General features: G+C 39.6%; 1 protein-coding gene across 2 annotated transcripts in view; it reads left to right on the top strand.

Moving 5' to 3' along the window:
• gli3 (GLI family zinc finger 3) overlaps window positions 1-17,057 on the top strand; it is a 380,662-nt gene that overhangs the window by 104,267 nt on the left and 259,338 nt on the right. The window contains exon 2 of one of the 2 annotated variants that reach the window (XM_033019986.1): window positions 5,292-5,347. The exons of the other annotated variant lie outside the window; for it this stretch is intronic. The gene's annotated coding sequence lies outside the window, so the exon portion shown is untranslated. The remainder of the gene's footprint in view (window positions 1-5,291; window positions 5,348-17,057) is intronic. 2 annotated transcript variants of the gene reach the window in all.

Here is a 17,057-nt window from a genome sequence, read left to right as displayed (position 1 = left end):
AGGCAGGAGAATGGAGTTAGGAGCAAGAGATGCATCAACCATGATTGAATGGTAGAATTGACGATGGGCCGAATGGCCTAATTCTGCTCGTATCACTTATGATCTTATGACCTTAATTCATTCTGCTTTGCTCTGAATACTAGGCAAATTTTCCCGAATATTGGCACATGCCTATGTTATAACTGCAATGGAATGACGTATTTGCATTACATCTTTTTCTTGAGCACATCAACCATATAACCATATAACCATATAACAATTACAGCACGGAAACAGGCCACCTCGGCCCTACTAGTCCGTGCCGAACACTTATTCTCTCCTAGTCCAATCTACCTGCACTCAGACCGTAACCCTCCATTCCTTTCCCGTCCATATACCTATTCAATTAATTTTTAAATGATAAAATATATCCTGCCTCCACCACTTCCACTGGAAGCTCATTCCACACAGCTACCACTCTCTGAGTAAAGAAGTTCCCCCTCATGTTACCCCTAAACTTCTGTCCCTTAATTCTCAAATCGTGTCCTCTTGTTTGAATCTTCCCTACTCTCAATGGAAAAAACGTATCCACGTCAACTCTGTCTATCCCTCTCATCATTTTAAAGACCTCTATCAAGTCCCCCCCTTAACCTTCTGGGCTCCAAAGAATAAAGACCTAACTTGTTCAACCTTTCTCTGTAACTTAGTTGCTGAAACCCAGGCAACATTCTAGTAAATCTCCTCTGTACTCTCTCTATTTTGTTGACATCTTTCCTATAATTTGGCGACCAAAATTGTACACAATACTCCAGAATTGGCCTCACCAATGCCTTGTACAATTTTAACATTACATCCCAACTTCTATACTCAATGCTCTGATTTATAAAGGCAAGCATACCAAAAGCTTTCTTTACCACCCTATCTACATGAGATTCCACCTTCAGGGAACTATGCACAGTTATTCCTAGATCCCTCTGTTCAACTGCATTCCTCAATTCGCTACCATTTACCATGTACGTCCTATTTTGATTTGTCCTGCCAAGATGTAGCACCTCACACTTATCAGCATTAAACTCCATCTGCCATCTTTCTGCCCACTCTTCCAAATGGCCTAAATCTCTCTGTAGACTTTGAAAATCTACTTAATTATCCACAACACCACCAATCTTAGTACCATCTGCATACTTACTAATCCAATTTACCACACCATCATACAGATCATTGATGTATATGACAAACAACAGTGGACCCAACAGATCCCTGAAGTACCCCACTAGTCACCGGCCTCCAGCCTGACAAACAGCCATCCACCATTACTCTCTGACATCTCCCATTCAGCCACTGTTGAATCCATCTTGCTATTCCACCATTAATACCCAACAATTGAACCTTCTTAACCAACCTTCCATGTGGAACCTTGTCAAAAGCCTTGCTGAAGTCCATATAGACAACATCCACCGCTTTACCCTCATCAATTTCCCTACTGTATGTTGTCTGACCTCCATACCCTCTTCGGGATTCCATCACTTTTGGCTGTTACTTAATATTGAATTGGGTGAAGATTGGCTTCCTTGTTGGTGCCCCTGCAGAAAGCGGAGAAATATTACCCACACTGGTTAAAATTGGTGGTAGATAGCTTTGGATCTCACCGATTGGCCGTTATCATCATTAGGGATGGAGGTGTTGATTGAGCATCCTCCAATTTGCGTAGATGGTTATAAAACTATATCATTCATGGATAAGGGTTGCTAGTCAGAACCTTTTACCCAGAATGGAGAAATCGAATACTCGAGGGCATAGCTTTAAAGTGAGAGAGGCAAAGTTTACAGGAGATATACAGGGCAAGTTTATTTTAATAGAGGCTTGTGAGAGACTGGACCATGTGCTGAGGGAGGTGGTTGAGGCAGATGCGATATGACATTAAATGCCACTATGTTTTTTGGATAGACATATGGATATGCAGGAAATGGCAGGATATGGATTATATGCAGGTGGATCAGAAATGTTATTGACATCATGCTCAGCACAGAGATTGTGGTCCAAAGGGCCTGTTCCTGTGCTCTACTGTTCTATGTTCTATAATAATAATAATAATGGATGGGATTTATATAGCGCCTTTCTAATACTCAAGGCGCTTTACATCGCATTATTCATTCACTCCTCAGTCACACTCGGTGGTGGTAAGCTACTTCTGTAGCCACAGCTGCCCTGGGGCAGACTGACGGAAGCGTGGCTGCCATTCTGCGCCTATGGCCCCTCCGACCACCACCAATCACTCACACACATTCACACACAGGCAAAGGTGGGTGAAGTGTCTTGCCCAAGGACACAACGACAGTATGCACTCCAAGCGGGATTCGAACCGGCCACCTTCCGGTTGCCAGCCGAACACTTAGCCCATTGTGCCATCTGTCATCTATGTCACCACACTCAAAATATTGAACATTTGCACATAAGCGAAATGTAGTCTTTGATATGGGCTATGACAAGGTATTGCAAGGCAGTCTGGTCCAGAAGGTTAGAGAACATGAGATCCAAAGCAAACTAGCAAAATATGAAATTGTCTTGCTGATAGGAGGCAGAGGCTGGCAGTGGAGCAATGTTTTCTCATTGGAAATTTGACCAGAGTTGTACTTGTACGTTTACACCAAACGGTTCAGCTGGAAAGTTAGGTAGAGCAATAACGGATGGAATTTAATCCTGACACATCGGAGGTGACAAAGTTAGACGGAAAGTGGTGGGTAATTCAGCGGGTCAGGCGAGAAAGGATAGATTACATTTTTCGGTCAGGTCCTGATCTGAAACATCATCCATCCTTTTACTCCAGAGATGCTGGCTTACCCGCAGAGTTACTCCACCACTTTGTGCTTATCTTTGGTATAACCCAGCATCAACAGTTCTTTGTTTCCACATTGGAGGTGATGCAGTTTTGGTAAGAGAAGTAATAGTTTTAAAACATTTTTTTTAAATTTTAATGTTTTATTTATTTAGTATTTATTTTTTATGATGCTTGACTGTAAGGAAAATTAATTTCGTTGTCTCTAATATGAGATATTGACAATAAATTGAATACAATACAAAATACAATACAATAGTAGGATATATACAGTAAATGGAAATGCTTGAAAGAGTTTTTTTCTTTTTTGAATTTGAATATTTTATTAGAAGCAATTGTACAGGAATAAGGCGATCGACATAACAGTTATACAATTATTGTACAGCTTCATTTTAACCATTGAGACCTAAATCAAAAAAAAGAGAAAAAAGGAGAGAATGAAGAAAAAGAAGTAAAATAAAGGATAGAAAAGAAAAGACCCCTAAACTACCAAAGAAGTGCAAGAGGAAAGAAAAGAAATAAGAAAAGAGAAGATGGAGATATACCTTTCCCTCCCTCTCACCCAACTCTGACATCGGTTTTAAATTTGTGTTTAACCATTCTGTTGATGACGAAATTCATTGAAAGGCGACCACGTTTTAAGAAATTGATCTGCTTTTTTTAGCCAAGACGAGCCTAATGTTTTCTAAATGTAGTGTCTCGGACATGTCAGTGATCCACATCTTCACTGTGGGAACTGTTGTCTTTTCCAAAATTTGGGTATTAGTTTTTTCGCCGTTATTAGGCCGTAGTCAAGGAGGCTTGAAAGAGTTGATGAATAAGAGACCTTGACTATAAGTTCATTGTACTCTAAAAGTGGCAACACAGATTGATAGAGGGTGAAGAAGGCATATGGCGTGTTTGCCTTCATCGGACCGGTACAAAACATAAAAGTTGGGATGTTATATTACAACATTCAAAATGCTGGTGAGGTAGTAATTGAGCATTATGTGCAGTTCTGGTCACCATACTATAGGAAAACGCGATTGAGCTGGAGAGAGTGCAGTCGAACTTCACCAGAATGTTGACTAGATGGGAGCATTTCAGTTATAAGTGCCTGAAAAAAAGACAAAGTGCGAGAGTAATGCCCCTGTCCCACTTAGGAAACCTGAACGGAAACCTGAACGGAAACCTCTGGAGACTTTGCGCCCCATCCAAGGTTTCCGTGAGGTTCCCAGAGGTTTTTGTCAGTCTCCCTACCTACTTCCACTACCTGCAACCTCCGGCAACCACCTGCAACCTCCGGGAACCGCACGGAAACCTTGGGTGGGGCGCAAAGTCTCCAGATGGTTTTCGTTCAGGTTTCCTAAGTGGGACAGGGGCATAACTCAGCGGGTCAGGCAACATCTTTGGATAACATGGATAGGTGATGTTTTGGTTTGGGAGCCTTCGGGCTGGGTTTGTTTTCCTTGGAGCAAAGGAAGCTGCAAAGTATGTAAAATTATGAGAGGCAATGTTAGGGCAGAAAGTAAGAATCTTTTTCTCATGGTGGGGTGCCTTAAACAAAAATGCATACAGTGGAGCTTTGGAGGGGATAAAGGGGGAGGTGGGATTTTCGCACAGTGGGGCATTGCCAGAGGAGGTAGTGAAGGCAGAAAAAATCACACATGAGTATCTAGATAAGGTACTTGATAAGCCAATGCATAGAAGAGTACAAATCCAGTGCAGATAAAAGGTTAGTAGAGATAGGTGTAACAGTTGACCTGGACATGGTGGGCTGAGGGACCATTTCTATGCTGCACAATTCTATCGCTCTTAAATGTTGCCGATCCTGTCTATTCTCAAATATTCATATTAAATTGATCTTTATACGATACGATACGATAGAACTTTGCTTATTACAGGAGGGAAATTGGTCTGCCATCAGTCATATAACACAAGATACATGAAATTAAAGTGACATGCAAAGTCCAATATTGGGGATGTGCAAAGATTGGGGAGGGGGGGGGGGGGTGGGGAAGGGGAGTCAGTCTACCCCACTTCCGAAGGAGGAGGAGTTGTACAGGTTGATGGCCACAGGGGAAAAGGATCTCTTGTGGCGTTCTGTGCTGCAGTAAGTCTGAAGTAAATGTTTTCATGTAATGTAAGATAATACGCTGAACCCAAAACAATTCCTCTCTGCCTTTGCTTGAATGCTTCGATCTGTTGTGATTTATTCACCAGATTTCTTACTACTTTGAAAAATCCTTTTTTTAAGAACCTAAATGTAGCTGTTCATGCAAATAAGGAATGAAATGCATCATTTGATTTTGTTTCACTCAATTGGATTAAATCCTTAAAACAAACGTTAAGAAGTTCTATTTAAATAATGATGCATAAATCTTGCACGTGCACATTGTGGGTTATTTACTGCACCCTTGAGAGCAGGTTGTAAAAAATTACACCATGGATATATTCATCACTGATGATTTATTTTTCTGTGTCCACCATCTTCCAGGTAATTTGCTTCCTTGCATGGAAGTCAGGAGGTCATTCAAGCAGCTGAGGTGTCGGGTAAAACTAGAAGTCCTAATTTGGAACTTTTCTTGAATTTTGCATTTCACAATGATCTAATTTCACTGACCAGTGATGTTTAGAAAAATGCTTAGTTAAGAACTGCGGATGCTGGTTAACACCGAAGATGGACACAAAATGCTGGAGTAACGCAGCGGGACCGGCAGTATCTCTATAGAGAAGGAATGAGAGACGTTTTGGGTGAGACCCTTACTCAGACCTTGCTTCTGGAAGAAAATGATTCTTGAAATCCAAGCTTAGTAACCATCTTTTGTTGTTGGCATCAGTGTGAGGAAGGGCGTTATTCGTGGTGCAGAAGAGCAGTTACCTTTATTGAGCTACCTCCATCGTGGGATCGATCAAATTCGAATTCTGTTCAGTAACCCTGTGAGACCAGTTGCATTTCAAACAAACATAAATAGTGTATGTCTGTGAGAGTCAGGAGGCAGAAGTGTGTGCAGTGGTTATTACCAAGGGGAAGGTGTTTGGGAAGCTGAAAGATCTGAATGTGAATAAGTCACCTGGACCAGATAGATCACGAATGGAACGTTGTTTAGAAATAGTGCAGGGAAAGCATAAACTAAGTGAATAGAAAATAAATGGAATTCTAAGTGTTATTTTTATTTTTGAATATAACTGGCCTGGCATGATGTGCTGTGCAGTCTGGGTTAGTGATGAGAGCAGTTGAGTGCCAGACCTTTTTTGTATTGTACTACTGGTGATACTGCTGTATAATTGTACATTCTGTACAATTTCCATCTTGGCTTGTGCTTTTTCATATCTGTACCAGTGCATATTTTTCACTGGAGAATGTAACACTAACTCCACTTGACAAACTAAAATAATTTGCTCTATTGGTATGGAATTTCTGTCTATTACTTAAAATGAGGTATCAATCTATTTTAAAAAGTGTCCAGGAAGGAACTGCAGATGCTGGTTTAAACTGAAGATAGACACAAAATGCTGGAGTAACTCAGTGGGACAAGCAGCATCTCTGGAGAGAAGGAATGGGCGATGAAGGGTCACGACCCAAAACGTCACACATTACTTCTCTCCAGAGATGCTGCCTGTCCCGCTGAGTTACTCCAGCATTTTGTGTCTATCTTGTATTTTAAAAAGACACATTTTATACTTTATTTAAGATTTTAAAATCCTGAACATCAAATCTGGTATCGGAACACTTTCGCAGAGATGTGACCTTTAGTGTTACTTATTCAGGTTGAAACTCTAGAACACAACCTTATAGTATGTAAAAAGCAAATACTTAGTCATTCTTGAAGTGGCAGAGATTTCCATTGGAATGCTTCCGAGATGACTGAGACAGTAGAGAATTAAGAAACTGGTGACCCAAGGCAGCTCAGCGAATGTTTGGTGATTGAAAACTTTGAGGTGAGTTTAACAGTGGGAACGTTTTGAGATTGGGGCTTCCTTATGGTACAGACAAAGGTAATTCAGAAAAAAGTCCCAATAGCGCAATCCCATACTTCTGAATCCCCTTCTTGAGTAATCCCTATGCTTATTCACTCTGCAACAAATTCTTTATCATATATCCATCACCTTCAATCCATACCAATATATATACCAAAACATAAAAAAAAAAAAAATTAGATTCTAATATTACCAACTTTATTTGGGACTATAAAGTACATAGAATTAAAAGAAACCATTTGTGTAAACCCAAAGAGGTTGGGGGACTTGCATTTCCTAATTTTTTGTATTACTATTGGGCAGTGCATATTAAGAATATAATTTTCTGGTTGGACAGTTCTTCTCAACAGATGGAATGGATAAGAATGGAGAAAGAGGATAGTTCTCCGTACGATTTAGGAGCGATCCTCTTCTCCCCGATAAAATTGAACAACACATTATATAAGAAGAATCCAACTATACATAATACAATACGAATCTGGAAACAAATTAAATTAAAATTAAGAAACCTATCAGTGCTAACACCAATAGTGAATAATCCAGTATTCAAACCATCTCTTATGGATAAAACATACAGACAATGGGAAAGATTGGGAATTAAAAAGGTAGGCGACATGTATGAAATGGGAAATCTGTTATCATTTCAACAATTAAAATTAAAATTTAAACTGAATAACAACCAATATTTTAAATATCTAGATATGTGATTTTATGAAGAAATATATACAAAGATTTCAAAGTATAATTTTAGATCCACTGGAAGAAGCAATGAATATTAAGGCGGACTCACAAAAAGTAATATCATATCTATATAATAGTATTTTAAATAGAGAATTACCATCAACAGGCAATTAGAGAAGACTGGGAAAAAGAACTAACGATAAAAATTTCGAAAGAAACATGGGGAAAAGTATTTGATATATACACATAAATGTTCGATTTATGCTAGACACAATTTAATTCAATTTAAAATACTACATAGATTATATTATTCCAAAACTAGACTGAATAAATTCTACCCAAATGTTTCTCCCATCTGTGGTAAATGTCTTTCTCAAAATGCCAATATTACACATTCTTTTGTTTCTTGCACAAAACTTCATAAATGTTGGTGTGATATTTTTGATATATTCACAGATCTATTTAAGATAAAAATGGAACCTAATACTGAAAAGATTATATTTGGAGTAATGGGAGACGGGAACAAATTAAACATATCCCAAAATTCATTCTTTAATTATGGGTTAATAACAGCAAAAAAACTCATACTTATATTTTACTATAATGCTACTATACCAACGCTTAAAATGTGGATTGGTAATATGTTGGACACAGCACACCTGGAAGAAATGAGATTCCTCCTAATAGATAAACAAGACCAATTCTTAACGAGTTGGTCTCCATTTATTGATTTCTTGGATTCATGTGGTGCAACAGTATCGTAAAAATTAAAGGTTTCAGGTATGGGTGAAAGATGATCAATAATATAAAAACTCATCACCTGGTGGCGATTTGATAATCTCCCTCCTGCTTTCTTTTCTTGCTTATTTCTTTTCCTCACTATCTCTTTTTCCTCCTTTTTATTCACACACACTAGACTTTTCTCTATTCTTTATTACTTCTTTCTTTCTTATTAAAAAAAAAATATATATATATATATACACATATATCCATCACCTCCCATTTGGTGATCTTCTACTTCCCTACAATAACATACAATTTACAATAACCAGTTGACCGACTCACTCATATTTGGGATGTAAGAGCAGGAGCACCCATCTGCAGCCACAGGACAAATGTGCTACATATATCTGTGTGGACAGGTTGTGATTGTGGTGACAGTTTAGAGGCTGGCATCATTGTGCCACGAGAATCCAGGGACGTATTGAGGTTGGGGTGAGCGGCTAGTGTGCACCAAGTTTGCTTATAAAGACCTGAATGTTCTGAGGTGAGGTTTAGAAATTGGATCTTACTCAGATTTGGGTTAGAAATTGGCAATGCTAATGATGGAGCTGGAGATGGACACAAATAGCTGGAGCAACTCAGTGGGTCAGGCAGCATCTGTGGAGAAAAGGAATAGGTGATATTTTGGGTCTGGACCCTTCTTCAGACTGAGAATGCGGAAAGAGAAACAAGAGATATGAACAAAGATATAGAAATATATTGAACAAATGAATGAAAGACGTGCAAAAAGTTACGATGGTATTCCAAAAATGATCCATTCTGCTTTTGGTACAAGTTTTATTTTAAATAATTTTGTGAAGATTTCAAATATTTCGTTCCAGAATTTTTGGATTTTTATACAAAAAACAAAAGAGTGCGCTATGGTAGCTTTTTGTGACTGACATTTATCACAAATGGATGAGACATTGGGGAAAAGTTTATTTATTTAAGTTTTTGAATAATAAAGTCTAGTTAATGTTTTATATTGAATTAGAGTATGTCGTACGTTGATCGAGCATTTATGCACATATAGTTTATCCCAGTTCTCTTTTGAAATGTTTATAGCTAGTTCTTGTTCCCAGTCTCTTCTAATACCATCGGTTGTAGGTATTTCTATATTTAAAATAATGTTGTATAAGTATGATATTAGATTTGCTGATTCAGCCTTTGTCTTCATGGCTTCATCCAATAAGTCTGGGGACATGTTATGATAGTCTTTTGTGTATTTTTTCAGATAGTCACGGATTTGAAGATATTTAAAATATTGATTATTTTTCAAATTATATTTCAGTTGTAATTGTTGAAATGATAATAATTTTCCTAATTCATACAAGTCTCCGAGCGTTTTGATTCCCATTCTTTCCCATTGTGTAAATGATTTATCGGAATATCGGAAGGTAACCCCGAATTAAACGTGTTTCTAAAGATTTTACTTAATTACGGGCTAATAATGGGGAAAAAGCTTATACTCAAATTTTGGAAAAATGCTCCAATACCAACAATACAAATGTGGGTTTCAAACATGTTCGAAACACTACACTTGGAAGAGATGAGACACCTCCTAGCAGGCAAAGCAGAACACTTCCAAAAGACGTGGTCTGCATTTATGGAACTATTACAAGCATAAGGTGCAATAGTAATTTAAAATATAAATGGTACCAGGATTATAAAATAAATTAAAAAAAAAAAAAAACACGGTTGGTATATCCTTTTTTGCGGAGTTTTGTGTTACAATAGAGCGATTGTTTTTCCTTTTTTTTTCTTTTCTTTCTAGGGTCTTATTTCCTTTCTTTACTTCCTTCTCTAACTTCTTCCCTAAGGGGCTTTCTTTCCCCAACACTTTCCTGCACCTTCACGATTCTTGCTCACTTTCCTTACTTCTTTGATTTCTATCTTTTTTAAAGCTCGAAAAACGAAGTGGTACAACAAATGTAATAAGATATATCTGATGTGTATTATTGTAATTTACTGTACTTCTAATAAAAAAAAAAAAATTTAAAAAAAAAAATTAAAAAAAAAAAAGTAACGATGGTCAAAGAAAGGTGGAGCCCACAATGGTCCATTGTTGGCTTTGGGCTAGGTAATAATGAATTATACAGACAGTGGAACTCAACAGGATGACTGTGAAACTAGTTTGATGACTAGGATGGTGGAAGGACAGAGAGAGAGGGGATGCTAGGGGTACTTGAAATTAGAGAAATCAATTTCATATCGTTGGGTTGTAAGCTGCCCAAGCTAAATATGAGGTGTTGTTCCTCCAATTTGCATTTGGCCTCACTTTGACAGTGGAGGAAGCCCAGGCCAGAAAGGTCAGTATGGGAATGGGAGGTGGAGTTAAGGTCCTGTCCCACTTTCACGACCTAATTCACGACCTCAGCCGAGTTTGCCCTCGACTCATACTCGCAGGATGGTCCTAGGAGGTCGTAGGTAGGTCGTAGGAGGTCGTGATGCTAGTTGTAGGTACTCATGGCATCAAGTAGGTCGGGGCGTTTTTTCAACATGATGAAAAATGTCCACGAGTAAAAAAGGTCTGAATTAGGTTGTGAAAGTGGGACAGGCCTATTAATGTGTTTGGCAACCATTGATCATATAGCCCAAGGTGAACTGAACGAAGGTGTTCAGCGAAACAATTGCCCAGTCTGTACTTGGTCTCGCTGGCTGGGAAAACTGATGTTGGGGTTGGAGGCCAAGGGTAAAGAGGCAGGGACATGTTGAGGTTTGGGCGACATTGAGATTGTTTAAAGACTTAAATGTAGTGAAATGGGATTTATTAAGGTTAGGTTAGAAGCTGGGAGAGAGGAGTATTCCGGTTGTTGTGAGAAATTTGGGAAATAGATTCTATTTAAAGGAAAAGAGTTAATAGTTGAAGATAGACACAAAATGCTGGAGTAACTCAGTGGGACAGTCAGCATCTCTGGAGAGAAGGAATGGGTGATGGACATTTTGGGTCGAGACCTTTCTTCGTTGTTGAAGGCTCGGCGTTACTAAATGTGAGATTAGAAACCAAGAGCTGACAACTGCATTGGGCAATCTGGTTATAACTGTGGTCTTGATGCAGTGAGATCACTGCCAATGTTACAGATTTGGTCATTCATTTTAGTTTTTGATATTTTTACACAAGACAACATATTTGCAACTATAATTTCCTGTAATAATTAATCATTGTGCAATAGTGGTCCATTTAATGAGCGTGCAGCAGCCTTTTAGTAACCAAGCTAATGGGCCCCATAGCAGAAGCATCCACATCGCGGGGCTGGAAACTGGAAGTGTCCTGAGCTAATTCTGCTACCACCATCATCTACTGCAACAAGTGATGGCTCCCACTGATTGTCGCCTGAAGCTTGTCAGGACGGACGAAGACAGTGATGTCAACATTTGAAACATGGAAGATGGACATGAAAGAAGAAGACCAAGCTAGTTCCTGCAGCCACAGACCATTACACCTCTGTAATATTTGATGTTGTTAGCTCAACACTAACATCAGAAAATACATGGATTCATCACAGTTGCATCTGGAAAGCATATTTCCCTTGAATTATGGTTTTAATAAATAGGCGTGCTGCAAAACTTCATGCTAAAAGTAGGTCATGGCAATTTTGAAGGGGAAAGTATTTACAAGTATTGACAAAGAGGATCACCAACAGAGCAGACAGTGGAAGATTTTGAAGCTGGTATGTCATTTAGGACTTGGTGGAGGTTGCTCAGGCAAATTGATAAGCCTGCTGTACAGTGCTGGCAACTCCATGATGAGGCCACCACGGGCGTGCAAGCTGCTAGCTCTCAGAAAATTGTGAACAGCAATTTCTGGATTTCTAAATTCATTTAGAAATGGTGGCACAGCGGTAGAGTCGCTGCCTTACAGCGCCATAGACCTGGGTTCGATCCCGACTACATGTGCTATCTGTGCGGAGTTTGTATGTTCTGACCTGTGTGGGTTTTCTCCGAGATCTTTGGTTTCCTCCCACACTCCAAATACGTACTGGTTTGTAGGTTAATGGGTTTGGTATAAATGTAAAAAAATTGTCCCTCGTCTGTGTAGGATGGTGTTAATGTGCGGGGATCGCTGGTTGGTGCGGACTTGGTGGGCCGAAGTGGCCTGTTTCCATGCTGTATCTCTAAACTAAACTGAACTAAATCAAGAAGTTGCGGTCTCTTTTATGGAGAAATAACAGGGAATGCTAGCATCTAGCAGGCAATACAGAATTTGAGTGCAGATAATGGAAGAGAACTTCTTGCTGTCGGCAGAAGCAGTGCTACCTAGATCTTCCCACGTCTGCATTTATCCCTTCACTTTCATTTTTTTCCCCATTATTTTCCCGGGAGTTAACACACCTCCAAAAAATCAACTGATATCTTCTGTCGGGGATTTGTTGAAACATTCTGAATTTAATTGCAATCAAACTTTTAATAGTCATATATTGTACAAGGGTGCTTACAGTATGCTTCTTTGCAACAGAGTGTATATAGGTTTAAAGTTAACCTCATGGTCATTTATCTTCTCCAGTTCTAGATATGCATCACTTGGCTGGCTGCTTTGTAACTATTATTGCACCCTAGCGGTGAGTTTGTTCATTCTTCTGGTAGCAGGCTTGTGTCACCACTGTAATTAAATGTAGTACCTTGTCTTGTGTGCCCACAATCCTATGGGCTGAGAGACAGGATATTTTTGGCTGATCTGTCTGATCAATGAGAAATTGAACCATTTTAGTGTGTTTCTTTGCAGTGTTTTGATTGAGTTGCCAGCGCTGAACAGTCGGTTGCATGATCAGTGGAATCCCGAGGAATCTCTGGTGGGAGTAATTATTTGCAAAGTGTGACCTTTAGTTTTTATTCAAGTCAAGTCTCGGCCCGAAATAGGGTCTCGACCCGAAACGTCACCTATTACTGCTCTCCAGAGATGCTGCCTGTCCCGCTGAGTTACTCCAGCTTTTTGAGTCTATCTCAAGTGAAATGTGACTTTGATTTTGAATGTCTGCTTTGCTATGTAACCACACAAGACATGTTTGGCACTGATATGTGAATGCAGTTAATGTAATAACTGCAGCTTATAACACTTCAAATTTGCATTGGGACAATAAATTTGAGTGCATACAGTATTTTGTGACGAAAGAAACTGTAATTAATTTCTTTTGGAATATGATGGGTATTAAACTTAATTAAGTTCTCGCAAGCTCTTGCAGTCATACCAGTTTTCATTCAGCGATAAGCAGTTCAATGGACAGCAAATTATGCAATTTACCATTTTGAAACACTTAATTTGGGAGATTTTTAATCTTATTCCCAGTCATTTCACTAATCCCATTTACTTCCAAATCCACATGTGTGAAAAGTTGATATTAGCTACCATCCGTTGATACCAGTGTATGTACTATTAAACAGTAGAAAGTAATTTTTATCCTCTTGAGAGTGTTCTTGGCTTCTTTGAAGTGGGTAATTAGCTTGCAAAAAGTAAGTGGTGACTATAACAGCTTAATAGAAGCTGCATAGATTTCTCTTGCTTCGTTATGCAAATTATTAATCAGGGACAGCTTTCTGTAGGAAATAAGCAGCTTTTCGTCGTTCTGTAATGCTTGGGTCCTGTGGCCTTGCCACAGTAGTCGTTTTCTCAAGAGTCTCTTGAGCATCTTCATAACCCTGTTCTGCACAGTGTGAATATTTGGTGGGAGCAGCATGGAGTTTGCTGTGGTAGGTAGTTGCCCACTGCTGTCTTGACAAAAGTCCAAACAAATATTGCAAGTGTGTGGCTTTGATCAAATCCGGGTGAAGTTTGTCCCATCACTGTGACTGCAAACTCAACAATCATTTAAACATGTTTTATAATTAAAAATGATTGCTTGTGCTCAGTGATGAGGATTCGATTTAACATCGAGATGGACACAAAATCTGGAGTCGCAGCAACTCTGGAGAGAATGAATGGGTGACGTTTAACAGTCACTTCTTCAGAGTCTGAGTAATTTCTGTGTTATTACAGTTTGGCATGATACCATCTCAATAAATAACTCCAATCTTGTCATATTGAGTTATCTTCTATAAAGATATCCTATTATCCTTCTATTGTATGTGGTTTATATTTTTTAAAGTTCATGCTAAAGATATTATCTTCAGGTAGAATGATTAATATTAATTTGTCTGATGTTTTGAGAACTGGTTAAATGGTTTGGATTCTGTGCCATGTTATTTTCAACTTAAGATTCTGATGAATCTCACTTTTATTTAAAAGTGGGTAGTGAGGGGAGCAGAAAGGATCATTGGCGTCTCGCTACCCTCGGTACAAGAACTGTTCCAGAGCCGCTGCCTGAAAAAAGCACTGAACATAGCAAAGGACAGACTGCACTCCCTCCGCACACATCTAGATCTCCTGCCATCAGGAAAGAGATACCGCAGCATCAAAATCCGGACATCCAGACTGCTAAACAGCTTCCTTCCACAGGCTGTGAGGCTGCTAAACAGTCACTCCACCTGATTCTGCTGCTTTTGCACTGACAATTTAATAACTGGCACTGAGTAATAACTCTGGCACTGGCTCGGGCCACTTAAATCAGCTGCCCTGGACATTTTATGACTGTTTTTTTTTAACTTGTATTTTAATGTTGGTTATTTTTACCTGCACTTTTTAAACTATTTGTACTGTTTTTATCAGGAACTGGATTATTTTTTTTTATTTTTTTTATTTATGGGTGAAATGTTTAAGTTTTTATGTGCGATGCTCCGGTATTCCCTGGGAAACGTCTTCTCATTTTGCACTGTACAATTGTTGCTTTGCAAGATGACAATAAAAGGATGATAATAATAATGATGATAATACACTCACTTAAAAAATACACTCACTTATTTTAATACAAAAATTGCACAGATTTTGTTAAATAGTTACTTTCAGTTCTTTACATTGACTCTTTCAAATTACCCTCTCAACTTGAGAAAGAATGGCAAGTTATAATATCTGGTATTATATTAAATATTAAAGTTACTTTCATCAGTTCAATAACGTGAAAGTCAAAAGTATGACAAATGCTGGAGTTCTGACATAAAAATCAACAATGCTCTAACTGGGCGGGGGGGCACAGCGGTGGAGACAAATGTTGATGCAGAGTTTGCCGATTCTCAATGTGGGTTTCTTTGGAGTGGTCCAATTTCCTCTTGCATCCAACAGACGTTGATTGGTAGGTGACTTGGTCACGGTAAATGTGTACGTGAGTGGGTTAAATCTGGGAGTAAATGATGGGAATGAGGAGAGAATAATAATCTTGGCTCGGTGTGAATGGGTGTTTGATGGACGGTACAGTTTCAGTGGGCCGTTGGTCCTGTTTCATACTCTATGACTTTAAGAAATACTTAACATGCCAGGTAGGAAATACAGCATGAAAACAGGCCCTTACAGGCCCACCATGTCCATGCTGACTATTGATCACTTGTTCACACTGGTTCTATGCTTTATCCCATTTTCAACCTCGTTCCTAAAAAACTATTTACAGAGGCCCATGAACCTACAAACCCACACGTTTTTGGAATGCGAGAGCAAACCGGAGCACCCGGAGGAACTCGCGCCACCACAGAGATAATGTGCAAACTCCTTGTGCAGGAAGGAACTGCAGATGATGGTTTAAACCGAAGATAGTCACAAAATGCTGGAGTAACTCAGTGGGCCAGGCAGCAACTCTGGAGAGAAGGAATGGGCGACATTTCGGGTCGAGACCCTTCTTCAGACGGGTCTCGACCCGAAACATCACCCATTCATTCTATCTAGAGGTGCTGTCCGTTCCGCTGAGTTACTCCAGCATTTTGTGTCTAGTGCAAACTCCACACAGACATTACCCGAGGTCAGGATGAGCAGAGGTCTCCGGCGCTGTGAGGCAGCAGCTCTATGTGCTGTGCCATTGTGCCACCCCTCATTTGTGGAGTGATAAACAGAATTAATTTGATTTGTGGAGTTAATGTTTCCAGTAAGTTAACCTTCATCATGAACAGAAAAATTGAGAGAGCAAATATGTTTTGCAGAGAGGATGAAATGTATTAGCTTTGGTAGTACTTTATTGATTGAAACGCAATGGTCTCGACAGCATGCAATGGTCTCGACCCAAAACATCACCTATTCCCTTTTCTCCAGAGATGCTGTCTGACCCGCTGAGTTACTCCAGCATTTATTTCCCGCTGTGTACTTTGACAGCCTTCCTCGCAGTCCGCAGCAATCTTGGCATCATCTGCAAAAACTTAATAAACAACCCGTCTATGTTCATGTACAAGTCGTGTATATATGTATCACAAATAGCAAAGGTCCTGGAACAGATCCATGGGGATCTCCACTGGTCACAATCCTTCAGTCTGAATATTGTCCTTCCACCACACCTCTCTGTCTTCTATCAGTAAGCCAATTCTGAATCCACACGACCAAGGCCCCTCCTTTCAACATCTCCACTGACCTCCTTACCCCTCCTCCACACTGCTTCCTGGTCACCCCTACTGAAATCTCCAAACTCATCAGCTCTTCCAAACCCACTACCTGCTCCCTCGACCCTCTCCCCACTCCCCTGCTGAAGTCCTGCCTCCCCGTTCTCTGCCCCTACCTCACTAATCTCTTCAACTCCTCATTGTCCCAAGGAATTGTCCCCTCCGCTTTCAAAACTGCTGCTGTCACACCAATCTTAAAGAAACCTGGTCTTGATCCCTCCTCTCTCATTAACCACCGCCCAATCTCAAACCTCCCCTTTCTTTCAAAAACCCTGGAGCGTATCGTTGTGTCGCAACTTCATTCCCACCTCCTTGCGTATAACCTACTTGAACCCCTCCAATCTGGCTTTCGCCCCCTCCATAGCACAGAAACTGCTCTCCTCAAAGTCCTCAA

This window comes from Amblyraja radiata, chromosome 4, assembly GCF_010909765.2.
Source record: "Amblyraja radiata isolate CabotCenter1 chromosome 4, sAmbRad1.1.pri, whole genome shotgun sequence".
Taxonomy (NCBI): Eukaryota; Metazoa; Chordata; class Chondrichthyes; order Rajiformes; family Rajidae; genus Amblyraja; species Amblyraja radiata.
The sequence above is the reverse complement of the archived record's forward strand: the minus strand, read 5'-3'. Positions and strand labels throughout refer to the sequence as shown.